The sequence below is a fragment of the Strongylocentrotus purpuratus genome, unplaced genomic scaffold, assembly GCF_000002235.5.
Source record: "Strongylocentrotus purpuratus isolate Spur 01 unplaced genomic scaffold, Spur_5.0 spur5_scaffold_6, whole genome shotgun sequence".
Classification (NCBI taxonomy): domain Eukaryota; kingdom Metazoa; phylum Echinodermata; class Echinoidea; order Camarodonta; family Strongylocentrotidae; genus Strongylocentrotus; species Strongylocentrotus purpuratus.
Window position 1 is genome coordinate 22,754,392 of NW_022145612.1, and position 20,383 is coordinate 22,774,774.

The window sequence follows — 20,383 nt, forward strand, 5'->3', positions numbered from 1 at the left end:
GTAACTCGGCAACATACAATTAAGTGCAATGTTCATTTTGCAATCATTTTTTGTATGATGTCAACCATGGCCCATCGAGTTATTTATTACACACCGTATCAGTTACTGAATCAGTCATACGCCAGACAACTTACGTTTCTTGTAGGCCTACAACAGGCTTTACATTTATAATTTGAAATTATAAATGAAAGTGGCCATAACTAATATTAGTCATTCAAGCATGATTGTCATCGAAAGCCTAAGCACTGCTTCACATTATGTATATACTGATTTCGAGGGGAGTTTTATCAAATAAAAAACTGCGTTTAAAAAAAAGGGGGGGGGGAGATGAAAAAATCCGCTTGAAATGAAATGTGACCTAAGAATGCACTTTCTCCTTGTTGATTTCTATTATTCTTCCATTTGATGGCTCAAGAGAGCAATTGTCATTCGAGCTCAGTTTATAGAGAGGATTTTTGCGGCAGTATTCATACGTTTACCTCCAAAGGATGAGAGTTTGGCGTCTTTTGTTTCCATGCAACCACGCCACCATACATCAGGCCAGTTCGACCGTGCATTCTGGGAAACGGGACCAATCAGAGGGAAGAAAAATGGTAAACCTCAACTCCCTCGATCTCCTCTTTCGCTTTAACTCTAAATGCTGAATTATTTCTATGCATTGAACAAAAAGAAGGATGAAATATTTTATTAATCAAGTCATCGTATAAATTACAAATGGGTCTCAAGTCTAACATACATGAGCGCTACAAAAGAACCCACTGTCAGGATCATCATTACTATCATGATTATTATTGTTGTTGTTATAATTGTTATTATCATTATTATTATTATTATTATTATTATTGTTATTATTACGATCATTAAGGTATCGTCATTCAACGAACACAGTCAATATATCTTGTTTGTGGGAATACATTAGTATAGCTGAATCTTATTCTTATAACTATTATTACAACATCTCATGTTTCTGAAGGAGGAAACAGTGCCCAAATAGAATTAAATATAACAAGTCCGCGAATCCAGTAGCTTTGTATTTGAAGTAAGTTTCTATACTCCTGCTGTTGTTTTTCCATTGCATAAGATAGTCATGTCCTCTCAAGACGATCTTGGTTGCAATTTTACTTTTCACTTCACTTCGCCATTTAGGCCTACATCTATATTATCTGCTCATTCCTCCATCAAAAATCAAACAGACAAAAGAAAAATTAAGACGAGAGAATTAATTCTTGTCTGTATCCTAAGTCATTGCACTCTCCGACCAAAAATCACGCTGTTTATTAAACACACCTTGGTGGACATGAAAGCTAGTCACAATGGACCCCATACTGTGCCCGAATGATATTTGGTCTAGGTCTGGTTCGCCGCATCACTTCAGCCTAACTAAAGAAATTCATTAATTATTCCCCCTCCTTGATTTGTCTGTCTAACGAGAGAGAGAATAATATGATTCGTGGAAGAGAGAGAGAGAGAGAGAGAGAGAGAGGGGGAGAGGGAGAGAGAGAGAGAGAGAGAGAGAGAGAGAGAGAGAGAGAGAGAGCGAGAGAGAGAGGGAGGGAGAAGGGGGTAGCTGGAGATGAATAGCGATACAGAAAGACATTCAGAGACAGGTAATAGAGAGAGGAGAGAGAGGGAGAGGGTGAGGAGGGCGCACGTGCGTGTGTGTCAGTGAGACAGACAAACAGAATTATGAAAGAGAGAGAGAGGGGGAGAGAAAGGGCGGAGAGATGGAGAGAGAAGTTGACTGAGGGCGAAAAATTATAATACAGAACTAGTAATTACTAAAAATCTATCTAATAATCTACGAAAATGTCATTTACGCTTCTTTGGATGATTCCATATATAGTGTTGACCATTGAGGCTGAACAGGAAGTGGGTGTAATGTACCCATAATTCCACTGAAGCAGACTTGATAAGGAAATCTTATTCTTTCTTTAAAGAGTTTTGTGTCTGATAAAGGCTTTAGACGTAGTTCTTTGTTTCGTCGAACACAATCAAAAGTGCAGATTAATTTGACCTTAGTTCAGTGGAGCTTCATTTATTTTTCAAAAGCAGATTTCATCAGATACTTGAGTTGAACTCTGAAATCAGCAGCTCATGATCTGCAGCCTGAGTTCAGACCATAAATCATTCTCTAGAACATGGAAATTATGTTATTGTAAAATTAGATATACTATTCCTCGATTTCCTCTCTGATTCGAAAAGTTCAATTAAATGAACTGATTTTAAAGCATTAAAGAGTTCAGTGTCATTCATAGATTAAATCTGTTATTCTTTATACAGTATCATTATCAGGTAAGTATGAAAGAGCAGGAAACACCTAGGGCAGCCTACTAAATGGTCCTATTGAAATAGGGCTCATGAATTATGACACATGTACAGATACCAATCTAGAGATATTACCCCTGGGAATATTTCTTAAACGTGTCATTTATCAATGTTCAAATGATAAAGGAGAACTTAAATGGTGCTTAAACCATCCACGTTACATTGCACGGAATCCATTATACCTCTGTGCGAGCACCTTTAGTTCTTTACTCCAACCCTCAAACCGACCTTCAGGCGGCTTTCTTCATGTTCTTGAGGGGTCGCTTACTTCAATCCCATAATTGCTCTAAATTTAGAATTAAACTAGACCTGACCATGACCACGCTACCAATTTGGTCTAAATTATTTTTCTCTTGTATCGGTTGGTGGTGGGGATAGACCTACCGATATGGTTATACACTTTTATATTGATATTAAAGTATGTGCACTCGCAGAAATTGAACAATTTTGGGGCACTTTTATATCCGCGCAACTTCAAACAAGTATACGCCAGATGGTATATCTTCTTCGAATTATATTTTTTATCAAACGTTTGAGAAACCATTACTGATATAATAGAATGCCGAGTTTATGTGTGCCACGAAACAAGGTATTTATTGTACCCAAGCTACAGCGTATCCATGAATATCAAAAAGTTTGAGTGTTTAATCATGATATTGGAAGGAAGATCAGTTTGTGTATAGTATACAATCGTATAGTACTTTAATATCAACCTGCCAGTAGCAGCATCCTTATAATCATGTCACTGAGGAAAGGCAAAATATATGTTATACATAAAGGTAATCATGATAAAGGGAGGGATCATAACAACCTTTTTTTTAACCACCCCTTCCCTCCCTCTAGCGTCGCCCGTGTTGGTTCATGTATGGTAACACTAAAAACAAAAGCAACATAGGCCTACTGTGAACATTCTGACAAAACTTTTATTCATGCATCCAAATATCTATATCTTGTTTGACTGGATTGTGGATAAGGTACATGCAGTGTTAGAGACATTAGTAGGGGCAGATCCAGTATAGTTGGAATGGCGGGGGGGAGGGGGGGGGGGGGCGTCACCCCTGTTTTATTTTTCCTGATCATGAATTTAGAACATATTTTGACACCCTTTGTAACAGTGATATAATTATTAGTAAGATGTTGACAAAATCAAAGCCCCCTGGAGTTGGAAACGAGAATTTAGCGGGCCATTGCAATATAATATCACCAGGGCTCACCTCCCTGGCCTGATATCACCAAGTTTGTAGACTTGCGTGATCGTCCAGTCACGATCGGTATGAAGTTCAAAACAAGGGGCTTTCAAATCCAGGGCTCTGACTAATCCACCAAGCTAAGCAGGAACATATGTCTTCAAGATGTGAAACATTGCTGGAGATTCTTTATCCAGTAACCCCATCACATGAAATACGTCACTCCCACAAGTACGAACGGAAAATGATGAGAATTGGACCACCCTCTGGGTGAATAATTAATCCACAAAAGAAAGACTAGGTAAGACGTCTAGACTTTTCATTCAACATGTTCAACAACCACTATATATTTAGCCAGTTTACCATGCAGTCTGATTTCCAAGCAAATCATTGCAGTGGAATATGATTATGCGTATAACACCGTGGTCATGGTTTATTCTGATTTATGATATTTTTCAATTTCTGTATGACCAAACTCTAAAAATATGTTCAAAATGGCTGATCGATGGCCAAATGGCCATGATGGTAGGCCCTACTCCCTGGCAAAGACGTGGGGCTATAATACATGTAATTATACCATTAAGCCCAAATGTGTAAGGACAAAGCGTCAAACATCGTCTACTGAGATGAGATCTCTACATGGTCTAAATTGACGTTAGCCCGACAAGCCCCCCCCCCCCCCCCCACATACAGAAAGAAAGGAAAATCAAAAGGCTTGAGTCTCCTGCATCCAATTACAGTACAAGAAGACTGGACGAATGGGCATTTGCACCCCGGATTAGCCCCTCACCTGCTCTTTAAAAAATCTGATAGCCCCTTAAATGTTAAACTTGAATAACATTGTATGACATTATGAATGGATTAGGCCGATGCAGTGGCAGTTCTAAGGGGTGGGAATCAAAGAAATATCGCGAGGCACATGTAGAAAGTGAATACAAAAACACCGAGCCCCCCCCCCCCCACAAAAAATATAACTAATAAATATAACATTATAGAACCGTTCCTGTCGACGAGCTTCTCCATCACTATCTTTGAATGTTCATAAATACTCAGTAAAATTAGGTATTGTTATAGCACAACCTTGTTATAATTATGTTTCATAAAACGTTGCGGCATTGTTTTTCACAGTAATAATCATTCTCAAGTCAAGATATCCATTCAAAATCTGTCAGCATCGGGTCCGTAACGAGAGGGTGTCAACCCCCGTGTCAACCAGATGTTGGGAGGCCAGAGATTGCCCGTCACATTTCGGCCTCGACCGCCACACAGGGGAAATCTGATCAGCGACTCGCCCGATCTCATCAGATAAGATTTCTCGGTATGTCGATCTTATTTTGGCGGCATCTTTCTTCTTGTTATATCAGTGACAGCACATGCAACCAGTGTGACCGTTACTTCAACTATTTGTTGTTGACCCCTTCACTCCTTTGTCAGTTATCCGCAAGATTACAGGATGAAGTACCTGGGTTGCAGCGTCACACTTTCGTAACACCTCCTGAACACTGGCAATACCAACAATTTCCTCCATAATAATATGTACAAAGTGTAATTTTGCCCCCCCCCCCCCCCCCCAAAAAAAAGAGAGAAAAGAATGGACGTTACAAACAAGCAGATATCTACGCCATTCCTTTATCATCCTTTCACCCCACATCTCTCTCTCTCTCTCTCTCTCTCTCCTTTTCTCTCCGATGTCTGCTGGGATATCCCCAGATGAAATCGAAAAGTTAAATTGCGAGTCATAAGAGTATGAACGAGGACCGTTTCAGATTCCATCACAGACTCAATCCATTTTCTTAATATAGCAATCACAACTGAATTACTCTTTATACATGGTCATCACTCACTTTGCTATGTATAACAACTATGTATTACAACTAGCAAACAGTGTACTTTTCAGATATAGACTTCTTTCCTCCTTTTCATGAAGAAAAAAAAAAGGAGACAAATTTTGACTGACATTCTACTTCAGACATCAACATATTCTCGACCACCCCCCCCCCCCACTCCCCACTCTCCTTCCAAACACGCAAGTTGCGTGCCACGCCATTTTGACGACTGCTGCCGACAATTGAGAATACAATCATGTAATTATACCAGTTAATTCAACCACAATTACTCACTTGTGCTATTTTTATGTCAGGAATGTGTTTGTTATTTGTGCCTAAATTTGATTTGATTTGCTGCCGCGTGCGAGCGGGTTCTTTCAAAGGTTGCGCTGCTCGCTTTGAACTTGTTCGTATAATTAGGCAATTGGTTACACTCATTTAGAAATAGCTCGTGAAGAGATTATCATTGAGGCAAAAACAAGACGAGTGATTTTCTTTGTTTAATGGTTTATCTGGTTGTCATTAGATTAAGACTTTGTCTTAATATTCTCGACACTATGGAAGCTCATCGAGAAATCGTCTCTATCGATTTTCATCTCTCGTTCCAAGAATTTTGTTGTCAAATATATTAATTTTATTTATCAAAAAAGTAAGTTAAACATTAATGCACAAAGTCAATTTTGCTGTATCTTCTGTATTTCCATTTTCTTTAAATTCTTGAACAAAATATTAAGTTGATTATATTTTCTGTTGATGGAAAACATAATTTACTGATAACTCTTGGTATAGATCATCCAAAGAGTCATATTTAAAAGTCAATTTAAAAATAACACTTGTACTGCAGTTATTATCAACTAGGCCCGAAACCAGATAATTCTGCTAATAATATGTTATGACTATGTTCTTACTGTGATGGTCTGATCGTGTTTAAAATATCTAATATCAACAAATGACAAATCATTATCAAAGGATAATAAATTGTTTTGTTGGGAAGTAGAAGTTATGAATATAAGTATGATAAAGAAGTTTATAATTATATAGAAATTTGTATTTTAATACAAACATACAAATTGGACGGTCATTTCCTATAAATGCCAAAACATCAAGTTGATTTTGATTAGGATCTTTGTAAGCAATGTTTATCTCGATCCGAGTCATCATATATAAAGTTTGATATTCGGATTCTTTAGAAATTCCACCGCAGGATAGCAAACTTACAAGCTATAGATCGTCGGCAGAATCAAAGAAGGCTCATTAACGCCACGTCGTTTATTAGCTTAGCTATCCATGAGGTCAATTCACATCGCCACGTCCACTACTGACCACTAGAAACCGTGTTCACACTGCATTGGATACATCTTTGGTAAGTGGTGGCTATAGATATTTAATGTTACAGAAACCAGCATCAGTTCAAAAGGGAAGTCATGAAAACCACTGTTGATATACGTCCAACAACAGAGTGATGAAAAATAAATTAGAATGAATTAGATTGGTCTTTACGAAAATTGTCATGTAAAAATTGTGTTTAAATTAATACAACTTAATGATAAGTGAAAACGGTGGATTGCAGGAATATACACAAAAATGCAGAATGTGTCAGTATTGTATGTTGTTATGAAAGTATAATGAAAGAAGAACGCTTACTGAGACGAATCGAAATTGTTTAAGAAAATAAGTCTTCCCATGAGACCATTACATTTAAATTTGTTATCTCTAGATATTTAATGTCTCTGTTTAATCACCGGAGTGGTTTGTTAAGTACCCATCATACATAAATGATTAATTTAATCATATTTGTCCATGAATAATGGAATCCATGTCTTTCACAGTATCAAGCAATATTTGAAAATGCTCAATCGGCAAACATAACAGTTATGATTCGTGTCTGCAACGCCATTGCCAGGTGAAATATCGGGAGTGAGAACGCACCAATATGAGGGGTTACCCGTAAGTGGCCTATATTTGCACAGAGCAATGAATAATGTGTGCTTTTCGTGCTAATTTCATCAATTCGTACCATTTGTTCTCTCGCTAGCGGCAAAGGAAGAAAGACAAGATAGATTATGGAGTAACACCAAGTAACTAAACAAGGAAACATTTATACAGGTGTAACAAGAAATGAAGCAGAAGTAGAATTAGTGTGAGACACGATCGAACGTAGTTTTGTAAACAGTAATGGTGTGAAAATTATTTTATCCAAATTTTCGTCTTTTAGTCTGTCATGAAAATATCTCTTCAATCCTGACTAAGCGAATTATTTACTGCTGTTAGGTTGTTACAATGTTTTATGAGAACAAAGATCTAAACAATAAAGATATTGGAACTCAATTTGAACTATTTGACCGAAGCGGAAATTAAATTACATAAATTATGTTTCAAATATTCCAAATGTTTGGCTGATACACGCCTTTCAGGTATAAAACATAATCTTACGAAAATACAAAGCACGTCATAACGTTCATAATTATCTCTGAGGACAATGCCCAATTTTTGTTTTTTTCATGCTGATTTGAAGGATGAAGTATTTATCATAAATATGATCTCGTGTCTCCCATAAAAACAAGATAGGCAAAGAGAAGAAATATTACACGAAGCTTGTCTTCTCAATATTTCAGTGCTCTGAATTGATAAATTTCCATAATCACCATCGAGATTTGCGGATTGTGATCCCTTCCGAATAACGTTAGAAATGTAATGGCGATTATACCATTAGTTTCCAAAGCCATGTATTTTTCGATTTTCGATGAAGGTTAATCCTTATTTACGAGAATAGGACTAAACAGGATAAAGGAAAGGAGGAATCTCGCTAAGTATTTGAATAAATCTTTCCCACCGCTTTTAGCATACTTTCCTGTAATGATCATTTTCTGGCGCCAGATAAGAGGAAAAGGTTTTTGATGATTTTCCTGCAATTAGTATGTATGATATACTTGAGACTAAACAGAAGGAGTCAGGAACCCTCAATATATGAAGCTTCCCAGCGGGATGAGGGATTGTGACATACTGCTTCGAGACTACTTGAAGAGATAATCGGCAGGTTTAAAAAGCAAAGAGAGACCGATTATCGACTTAACCTTCCTCCCGTATAGAATGCTTTGTTCCGTCGTATATACGTCAATTTCAAGACGCCTTTGACCATTTATAACCAGGATGATCGCAAACATTTGCATTTATTCAAACAGTTACTTGAACTACCTCATTCATCTCTATGAAACGCTTGAAATAAGAGCGAAATAGTAAATATAGAAATCATTTTAATCCACAGTTTCAAACATGTATGGCGCCTCATGATGATGCGATTGAGAGTACTGTATGATCACATGTCATGTTGTTTAAAGATGGCGAAATAAACCATTATCTTTATAATATACGTGTTCGGTCGTGTGTATGTTTTTTTTTTCCTTCTACCTTATCAGGTCTTTTAACAGGTAATTCTGTATTCTACCAGTAAAATAATATGTAAGCTAAAAGTTATATAGCAATTATTCAGGGCCTATCTTGACGGAAATATCAAATTTCCAAAAATGTGCGGCCCTCTTTATTCATTGGGTAAGGATAAATTTTTGATGTAAAATACAATAATTTTAGATTGTAGGATATGAGAGTGACAAAGACTAGGTGAAAATGTAGAGAAAACAATGAGTAATGGAGATTTTTGAGGGAAAGGAATCTACAAGCGGCCACGAAAGTTATGATAGTGATATAGTTACGGTCAGTATACAGGGAATGCGATATGAAGGTCATTGACCGTCTGGACATTGATCTCCAGGGGCGCATAGTGGACAGTTGTCGGACCGTTAATGACCATTATGCATGGGATGATGGGACATTAACAGCTTCAAACATGTAAAGTGTGGACGGCCAGCCGGATATAATTATTTCTCCAATTCAACCATTATGCTAATAAGTTCGGCATTCAAATCAATATCAGTATTTTTTTTATTTAATCGTAGACCTACTACCATGATCTAAATCGGCTGTTCAGGGGTTGCACGAATCATGTGAAAGAAATATCAACGAGTTGATTTGATTTGAGTCCTTAGTTAGTCATTAAAGGGAAAGTCCACCCCAAAAATAAGTTTGTTTCGATAGAGGCAGAATAATAAGAAAATCAGGTGAGTGAAAGTTTGAGCAAATTCTGAATGAAAATAAGAAAGTTATGAATTATTGAAGTTGTGATCAATCAAATACAAATTGGCAACTCTGTGACTTATCATACGAGCTCTCCTTCATTTGCTTTGTGCATAATATTCCATAAAATCATGTTTTCTTCGTTATTGATGACGGAATATAATTTGTTCCTTGCAGGGGGAGTATAGAAACATATTTGCAATTATTATATTTAGGGTGCATGTATGGTTGAAATTTTTCTTGAGGGAAAATGAAAATTTTAGATTTTTTTAGTACTGAGCAAATGGAAGTTGAGCTCGCATGATACGTCATAGAGTTGCCAATTTGTGTTTGATTGATCACAACTTCAATAATTCATAACTTTCTTATTTTCATTCAGAATTTGCTCAAACTTTCACTCACCTGATTTTCTTATTATTCTGCCTCTATCGAAACAAACTTATTTTTGGGGTGGACTTTCCCTTTAATTACTCTTTGATATTGTTCCATAATTATTGACATTATGAAAGAAAATGAAAACGAACAGACACTTACAAGCCCTTGTCACCACATTAAACATGAGAATTCGTTTCCCCCTTTTACATTCATTAATTATATACATGTCAAAATGGCTATGATCTTAATAAGACCTATATTTGTTCAAGTGGACTGTAACATGTAAGGAACGTGGACCTCAATATCCTTGACAGGCCACGCGGTTAGGTAAATGCCCCTCGAGGATGTTGTTTAACTATTATTGAAAATTTTTCATTTTAGAATACAGAATTAAGGAGGCTCCAAGTTCAACCTGGGGCAAGTTCTTAGTACATAGCCACAACGCTAATTTGTGTTGGTTGTTCATAGCAGGGAGTCTGCTTCTCTTATAGGAAGTGAAATAAGTGATTTTTTAAATAAATTTAATCGTTCGAATTAGCGTGTACCACTAAAGTAAACACTGTGGTATGAGTATATGACCATTTACAATGCTTTGCGCATTACTGTACGCATGTTGAGGATGAATTATAAAACAAGAAGGGGGATAATGGGGTTGTCATGATTTATGTGCAATTAGCTTTCCCGCGTTTTCCTTGACCGTGTACATTTATCAAAAGAGTGGCTTGTATAATAGGGACTTGTCGGTCGGTTGTTCTGTGTCGTCTGGCTCCTATGTCTGGTCAGGGTTAGTAGATTATTCATGAAGTTTCGGTACAGTATTACAAAGATGACTGATCACGAGTACTGGTAAACAATGGCGGATCTAGGGAGGGGGTTACTCCAATATTTATCGTCATGTTAAAGTATACATGTATAATCACTATAACGTTGTTTGTTTTTGTGTGTTTTTGTTTCCCCCTCATATTTTTCCGGCCAACTCTCATAAGCGTGCACCACTCATGATTAGCTCCCACCCCCCCCCCACCGGCATGAAAATTGTGCATAATTCTCAGTCAAGGGAGGGAGGGAGGGAACATACCTCCCACGTGTGCGTATGTGTGTGTGTGTGTGGGGGGGGGGGTGACACCCCCGGACCCGGGAGGGACGCAGGTTTGCGACCGTGGTCACACTGGCTACAATTTCTTTGTGAAAAGACTAAAAATGGAGACAAATATAAAGACCCCATGATAATTGCCGTCATAAATCACCATCATGACTGTCTAGGCCGCAGACTGGAGCTCATAGCAGTGTGACAGACGCGACATACGGGCTTGCTGCGGGCGCGTCAAGACAATCATGGTGCTAACGATACCAACAATCACTGATTTTTTTCTTCTTCTTCTCATAACAAGAAGAGAGGACAAAATCAAAGAGATACTTCCATGTAAAATTTAAAAAAAATTATCGATGTAAATCATAATAATGATTAGAGGAAAAGATCGTGGGCGGGACAAGAGAGAGAGAAAGATGGAAGGAGGATGGGAGACAGAGTGACAGCAGAGATAGTGATAGAGAAAAGAGAGAGAGAGAGAAAGAGGCGGGGAAAAGAAATATAGGAGTAAGAGAAAGGACGAGAGAGAGAGAGTGAACGAAAGGATTGGAAGGAGATCGAAAGAAGGAAAGCGGGGGGGGGGGGGGGGAGGGATAAAATAAAACAAAGGAAGTGCCACAGGCCTATACATAACTTTGTATAATTATTGAGGAGTTACGATCTACGGTAGATCACTTTCTTCGGACAATTACGACATTTCCATGTATTCAATGGCTTTGTTTGTATTACCTTTATTAATTTTGCTTCTCGGTTTTGTCTGACTTTTTCTCTCTTTAAGTCTGATTATAATTTCTCTCTCCCTTAACATTCTGTAACCACTTAAAATATCGCTCTAACTATCGAGTTTATCTTCGTTTATGTATCTCATCCTCTCATCTCTCTCTCTCTCTTTCCTTTTCCTTCTCTTTTTCTTCCTATCTCTCTCTTTCTCTTTCTCTTTCTCTCTCTCTCTCTCTCTCTCTCTCTCTCTCTCTTTACCTCTCTTAGCCCATGGTAGGTCCATGCTTTAATAGCCATGACAGGATTTAAAGTTGAAACGCAAATTTCTTCGCGGATTACAGTCTACGTAATAATGGATGTCTGATTGCTCAGTACTCAGGTTCAAACTTTTAAACTAGAACTTGAACTATCAGACTTTAAATAGAGTTTTCCATCAGTCAGTTCTACGAAAAGAAATATTCGCATAAGACAGTTAACATTTCATCAACATGTTGGATTCGAGTAACTGAGCAAAGGAAAGCTTCTACAAACAATGCGTCATTATTATTCCACCTGCCTCTTGGCTGGTATAGGCTGCCATGTCCAAGCAGGCCAATAAAAATGACGGTCATTTTGCGGTGATTTCCTCAAATTGGTGCCAATTTTTTCAAACCCAAGTCGCTTAATTCGTTCAATATTACACTGTTGCAAATTACTTCTTCAACCTCTGTATCAGAATCGTTTGATAGACACGCTTTGGTATCGATCTCCTACCAAATCTGGCTGCGTTTTTGCCGCAAATTTTCATCGCTGCATCACCGTAACCCCACGCCCACCCGTTCGGGGTCGTGCTTTGTTCGCGAATGTGAGGGTAAGCAGCTGAAACAGCTTCTTTCTTCAGGGCTACAGGAAAATGATGAAGATCCGCCTTGGATTGGAGAAAATGGTTTGTAGAGACACTGTAACAACTGTGCCTGCCAGCTAAATCCTATATCTTCAGTATCCACATGCAATGTTATCATAATGAGTAGTCTAAAAGGCGACTTCTGCGTCCTCTGTGCTGGTTGTATATGTAATAACGATATTAATTTGATTGTTCTAGTAGCACTAATTTCATGTTCATCGTCTCAAATTCTAGAGGGTATTTTGAATAAACCTCAATTTATGCCAGCTGAAATGATATTGTAATTGTTTATTCTTCCCGAAATGCGATTAGAGTAGCAAATTGACTTGACCATTTTTAGAATGCCCTCGACGAGTTATAGAACAAAAGCTCGTTGAATAATATTGAAATGATGAAGAAGAAAGAGAAGGGGAAGAATAAGAAAATTTCTACCAAGATTATGCTAAACGTCCTGTTGCATTGTCGTTTTAGATATCTAGGCCTATTTATAAACGTTTAGATTTTTCCCCTAAAATGATGAGCCTACATTGGGAAATAAAAGCATAATTCCGACAATATATACCAGTTTATGTCTGACTTCTGAATTAATATGCTTAAATCGTATGTATCATAAATTTGATTTGATATGATTTGATATTCCAGACGTACCCTTTATCAGTTTAAAACTTGTCCCGTTTCTCTCTAACCTTTACAAACTGCATGGTCAAACATAAATGTTATTAACTGGTCGTTATTTGATTACGGGAGAGTTAAACAATATTACAGTCTAGCCTTCAACTCATTAACTCCTAAATTAAATTTTATCTTTGGAGCCACACACAGAATTTAAAGGACAAACATGAAACATGTGACCTATAGCTCTGCTTGTATTATTTTTTTTTTATTAAGGATGTTGTTGGAATGATGTCCGGTTCAATGCGTGTGCATGGCTTAAAATGGCGCTTAGATAATAATGACCTCTAAAATTTGTGAACGCACGCGTCTTTAATAATATCTTCATGCAGTCAAGCCTGTTATATCAAGACACTCCTCCACCCTCAGAATGCAATCGATATTTCACCTTAGCATTTGGTTGGATTTTCTTTTTAATCTGATCCATCCGGTTTTCATGATTTTCTGTAGAAGGCATACAGCCACGCGATGGCAATCCCTTCCTGATCCTCTCGACGCCTGATGAAATACCTTCAGAACACACTGGATTAAATTAGGAAAGGGTATAGCCAGTCAAAAAGTGGGGTGGGATGGGGGTAATGGGCGCGTTACTTCATCAATAAGTAAATATTATCATAAGTCTAATGTATTGTTAATTTGCACTAGCGACTGAATCGAGTTAGGTGTGCAATTGGAATTTTTTTTTATTTCTGTGACCCAAGATTTCACTTCTATGTGATAGAAAAATGTTGTCTCATTGAGTTCTGTCTCTGTAATGTCTACCCTTTTCCGTCTTATTTATGTTCTCTGTAGGTTCCCGGAATACAGAAGCGTTCAAGAGAGTATGCAATGAGCACATACTGACGATGAGCACTTCGATGACTGTCGCATAGGTTGTATGATTATAACAAAAATGAAAATGAAGACCTGTAATTAAAGGGATCGTTTAACAATGTTAAATTTGTTAAATGTGTTATCAGTGTCTGTGATATGGTGTTATATTGAAGCCCTGAAAAAATTGCGCTTCAAAATGATCAAGAAGTGCCTCAAAAATAAAAACCTTTGAGTGACCGGTTTTTACCATACTCGTTTTCCCCAAAAGACTGTGGTGTTATGAAAACCGTTTGGCAAACGCAAACTTGATTTCGATTTTCAATCATATATATCTTGATAATCAGATAGGCGATCGGCTTGTAAAAGTCATGGAATTCCTGGCTGACCTAAAGGTTTATAATAATCATCGAGGCGTGAGCTAAATCAAGGATTTTTAAAAAAAGATCTAGGACAAAGTTACCGGATCCCTTTAAGCTCGTTTTTTCTTTCTTCAAGAAAGGGTCCTTATTCTGAGGTATCGTTGGTCACGGTGAAGTTCAACTTATTAGTGTGCATGTTTTATATTGATGCAGAAATATATAATGTTTCTCTTAAAAACCACGATGCTTGAGGTTTGTATATACAAGTAAAATCTTAAACCCAATTAACTTGGTTAACAATGATTTTTATTTCTTCACGACGTAAAATAACTCTTACAAAGTTGAACATGGTCTTCTTAATGTGATTTCACATTAAATATGAATTATATATACTGAAAAAACACAATAAAAATATTAAACATTACTGAAAGACTTTACTTAAAGCCCCATTGTCCTACTTGTAGCTACTTGCTCCCTCTATATAGAAAACTTCCCCAATCGGTGCCTGTTGGTCCCCCGTGATCCTCATTTTCTTATGTTATAGTTGAGAGCTGAGTTAATGAGATAGCCACCTGTCAGTGACCTCGCTGTGTGGTCTAATCCCTTCTGGCCCAGTAGTATTGACGGTCTTTAAACAGTTACATTGATTTGGCCTACTCTTCCACCCTCTTCTCCCTCCCTCCCTCCGTCCCTCCCTCTATGTATTTGAGAAAATAATAGAGAGGGAATGAATGAGCCCCACCCATAAGATTCCCTGCTGGCATGCACTTGAATGTCTCGCCCCCATCCTGTCGACACCACGTCTTGGTGTCAAGCTGCTAGGCGTAGGTTGGGAGGATGTGGTCGAGGTAGAAAAGAAAAGAAAGATGAAAGAAAGCTTAATTCCTCAAGAAACAAACTAATCCTGACCAATGGGTTAGGTCTTTCTTTATACCCAGAACCCGGAATTCCACAGTCTCGCAGCAGCGTATAGCCATAAGTAAGGGGATGGGGTTTACTATTGTGGAGGGACGCAGGAGGCAAATTTACAATTATTTCTGTTTCTTCATGTAGTGTTGTTTATGACCACAAATGACGAAGAGTCTTTAATGTCAAAATGTAATTTTTTTTTTCCTTGGAGAAGTACTTGCAAAGAGTTTTTAATGACATACAAAACCCCTGTTGGTTTATTCAGCTTCACTCTATCCTCATTGGGTCTTGAACCAATAGTAATATATTGTCTGCCATCGTTATAGAGTGGTCAGGAATTCTAGTGATCCCCGAGGCACCATGAAGCTACTAATAGATCTAACGACTATTCAAGGCAACATGGGGTATTTTATTTAATTAACTTTCTCACCCATCATGATGTTGATTCAGAGACCACGAGGATTTGTGTAAAACATACCGTAAAATACATCGCCATGCGTGTTAATTTGCTTCAGTCTTATGATGCGAAATACCCCCCCTCCCCCCCCCCCCCCCCCCCAAAAAAAAAAGAGAAGATAATTATTATACTAATACTGGGATTGGGGCTACTCAGAGCACTGAGCACTTTGGGCAGAGAAATTAGTGCATGAGTTAAAGTAACGAGCTAGTTAACATAATTCCCCATTTTGCGTCTAACCCCTGGATTACCAGGTCCCAATCAACAAATTGTGCTTCCGCTAGAATCCGATGATCAATAATCTATAGACAAGTTTGTGGTATGATCAATATCGACTCAATATATCAAGAGGTGTCTGAGCAAATCAGAATTGAACCTTCTAACTCGGATGAGTGGTCACTTTAATTGGGTCACCAACCCTCATCAACCCTCTCATTAAGTCCTGTCATTCACACAACAGGGGGCTGGTGAGGTAGAATAGTCAAGGACAACACAGACACCCTTGACGGACGTCGCAGTATGCCCAGCACGGTTAATGTCAAATCCCAATATATTAAAATCCCCAGGTAAAGGGATGAGAGAGGTGTCTTGGTATAGGTACTTGAGTTTCAATCATAAGGTTGAGGGTTCGAATCCCAGCATGACACCAACGTCCTATTATCCACATTTGCCACTCTCCACCTCGGTGTTAAATGTGTACTCATTAGGATGCGAAAGTCATTGTAGTTTGCTCAACATTGTGAGCGTCTGTAAATGGCGCCTGGCTGGAATGCTCCCCAGGGAGTGGAGTATTTGCGAACATTGAGTGAGTGCGGGAGGAGCCTAAATCCGATGACCGTGGTATTAAAGGCATAGAGACACGTCGTCGATTAACCCAAGATGTTATATTTTGAAAGATTATATCCAATGATCCTTGATTTTTCCATTTAGGGAAGTGCAACTTTAGGTCTATGGCTATACTAATATAACCAGGCAGAGGGTGTGATACTGTAGGGGGGAGAAGGGAATTCTCGTTTGATGACAGGTCGAAAGCCAAACCCTACAATTAAATTGTGACTCTTTGATAGCGTATTATGTCACACAATCCATCCATAATATTTTGAGAAAGGGGTGTGTGCATGCTCAAACCGAAAGAAAACAACTCTCACTTGGAAATGCCCCTCGCTTTCAAAATTATGGACACTTCGGCGCGCAATGTGCTTATCTCCGAAAACAAACGCGAATCTAACTCGGAACTTCCAGGGCTATGAATATAGTGAAAACATAAGCGATTTTTTTTTTTTTTTGGGGGGGGGGGAAGATGCAATATATCAAACTGGGTGGGTGTGTTGTGGTTTTCCTCTGGGTGACGGTATAAAAACAAAACATATCGCGAGGCAATCAAACGATTAGCTAATTCACTATAGCAAATGGAATGGAAAAGACCCCTCAGGAAGGGGGCAATCCAGGCCTAATTATGACCGCTTTTCTGGTATAAGAGGTCATTGACTGGTGGAGTAGGGGGACCTTTATTGACCCCTTCGGGATTCATTTACGCTGTTTTGCTCAAATTTGTTCTCTTTGAATGCCACCAACTTGAACTAGGCTTTGTATTTGCGTGGGTCTTGTTTGTTTTCCTTCACGAGCAATAATTATTTCTAAAAAGCGACTGGTCTCACTTTCCATCCAAGATGATCAAGTTTCGGGTAATTATAGTTTTAAACAAATTTGACTTCCTGTTTGTACTTATTCTCAGTAAAATCACAGGGTGCATAAAGGAAGGAAGAAAGGGCAAATCGTTGATACAAATGAGAGTACAAAAACTTGGTACAGTGTAGTGAATACAAGTTAAAATAAAAACATTATCTTATCGATCAAAACATGATAAATGTTTAGATTGGAAAATGAGTATTGATTAAATTTTCAATACTGCTTCGTGATAAGTTTTCGAGTGAATTGTAAAAATTGTGATTGCAAAGGTAAATTTATAGTAATATCACTTTTAAGAATGGAAAGCTAGCTATGCCGTCTTCATCAATGTCCCAAAGATCCCATACTAACAGCCCCCTAACAAAACAAAAACAAACAAAAAACTGGGAAATGGTTTTAAATTTCTTTCCTTTTTCTCAGCCATCCCTAAAAAGATGAGAAATACATCTTTACATTAACATTGTGAACTATGGAATTTAAAGGAAGATTATGATAACAATGTCAAATCTCGCCATTAAAACAGGCATAAAAGTGAAACCCCTTTGTGTTGTCCAGGGCAAAAGAAAGGTCATTTTCGTGATTTCAAAGCCATCAAACCAACGGAGTGTAACTAATCAAACATTCATTTTATCATTATGAACCTCCCCTGAATACCCACAAAAATCACTTTCAGTATACTAGATTTCAATTTCCAGACACACATCACCATTGTGGTGTTAGTGTTGTAACAAGAACGTGAAAAATTGGAACCGAAATCGAGCAGCAACCAGTAAAAAAAATTACTCATTATTTTGAATGGCCTAAATATGCTTCACAGCTTTCATGTGATATTAATTTGTTCTAGTCAACTATCAAAATGTATTGAAAATAAGAAAAACTCGAAAATATGATGCCTGTATTTATAGACTATCGGGTGCACTCAAGCGTGGAGAATGAAATGGACATGACAAGATATGAGCACGCGTCGATGCATGGTTGGATGGATGCTGGTCATTGTCCAGTTTTTGTTTCGGGGTTTTTCTACCACGAGAGAAGCAGAAGTTCATCTTCAAATTACTTTATGCCTTTCTAGTTCTCAACTGACGATATCGTTCTGGTAGATTTTGGATACACTGACCCGCTGGGATTTTATACCAACTTGTCCCTATGATGAGTTCAAGAAAGAGCATGATGTTAATCCACATTAACTCACTTTTGCCACTCTCCACACAGGTGTTAATAGGTACCTGATATGCCAAAGCGCTACATAATTGGCTGCCAGCTATGACCGGGGTATACAGTTGAAGCGCCAGAGGCGTCACGATGTGACGGGCATGTGCGCTAGATAGGAAGCCACTATTATTATAAGTATTATTATGTCAATTTATTTGTAGATACATTATTGTATTGTTGTGAACATCTTCTTCTCATCCCTGAAATGTAAGTATTAGAATAGTTCCTCATGCATGTAGACGGTGCAGCTTTTGAAATATATTTTGTTAAAGATAACGACCAGTTATGGTCATGCTATTGCATTGTGAAAGAAACGTTGTGGAATCGATCAGAACAGGTTGATCTAGCATATAAGTATTGGTGTGTATACTGCAAGGTTCTGGAATCATCAAAATGATAAGAAATTTGGCCCAGTTTTGGTAAAGTTACAAGCACTGTACACAGAAAGATGTATATGGTACTATGCGATAAATTAGTATTATTATCTAAGGACTGGATAGATATAATAATTTACTAAATATATCAATTAATAGTAGGCGGTTTCCCGGGAAAATTTGTATGATCACGTGTTAGTCAAATGATTTCACATGATTGGTAATAAGGGCTTCCATTTCATTTTTTGAGAGGGGGGCATTTCCATAACTGGTCTATACCTTTAAGATTATCAATTTTAATTTGTATGTGGAAATATGTCATTATTATGTTTAACAGCATATAGAATTGTTAGTCTCTGCATTCATTAATTTTGAAGGTGAAGATGGTTTATAATAGTTTGCTCTAAATAAAAAAAAATTAAAAAAGGAATAATTGTATTCCCTTGTTGACATCGTGATCATGGTCATGTGAGTGTTTTCATAAGGGAAATTCAACCTTGAAAGCAAATAAAACTAGTCTAGAGGAAAGCAGACAAATCAGTGAAGTAGACTGGTGGAAGTTTGAATGAAATCGGACAAAAAAATGGAAAACCCTGAACTTTGAAAGTTGTAGTCACTATTATGTATGTGCTCTTCAAATTAGCTGATAATGGTAATGTCTTTATGATGTAGTGGCGGACAACTTTCCCATTTGTTCTAACACACAAAATGACACAAATTTCAACTTTTCAAAAATGTATGGCACAGGAGGGTCTTTTTTCTTTAGATGATCTATAATAACAACTATTATGCAATCCATTACATATTTTGCGTGGTGTCTTAGGAGGAAAACAGAAATTAATGATATTTTTGTACACGCCAAACGGGAGTTAATCGCGAATACTTCACAATCCACTATCAAACTTCCGATTTGAGATTCACATATAGACTTATAACATGTTTAAAACATTAGTAACTAATATTAGTCTGCTTTATTTCAATATTTTGCCATTCTGTTTATATTATTTACTTCCTTTATATAAATTAACTTATTACTTGTTATTTGTAAATCGTTTAATTGATAGAGAGAGAGAAAGAGAGAGAGAGAAAGGGGGGGGGGGGGGAGAGGGATTTTTAAAATTTTGTTTTCATTTTTCAATTTTTTTATAGATATAGGCCTTTAAAATAAATATAGCCTACAATCATCTGTCAGAGATAGCTTTTTATCTAGTTTATATAAGTTATCAAAAAGGATTTTCTATGCATTTTCTGAAAAGAAAAGATCTCTTTTCATGGAGACTGGAAACAAAATCATGTTTTCCTGAAGTTCTTATCAACATTCCATTACTAAACGTGGTCTTTTCGCAGACGACCTTTCCCTG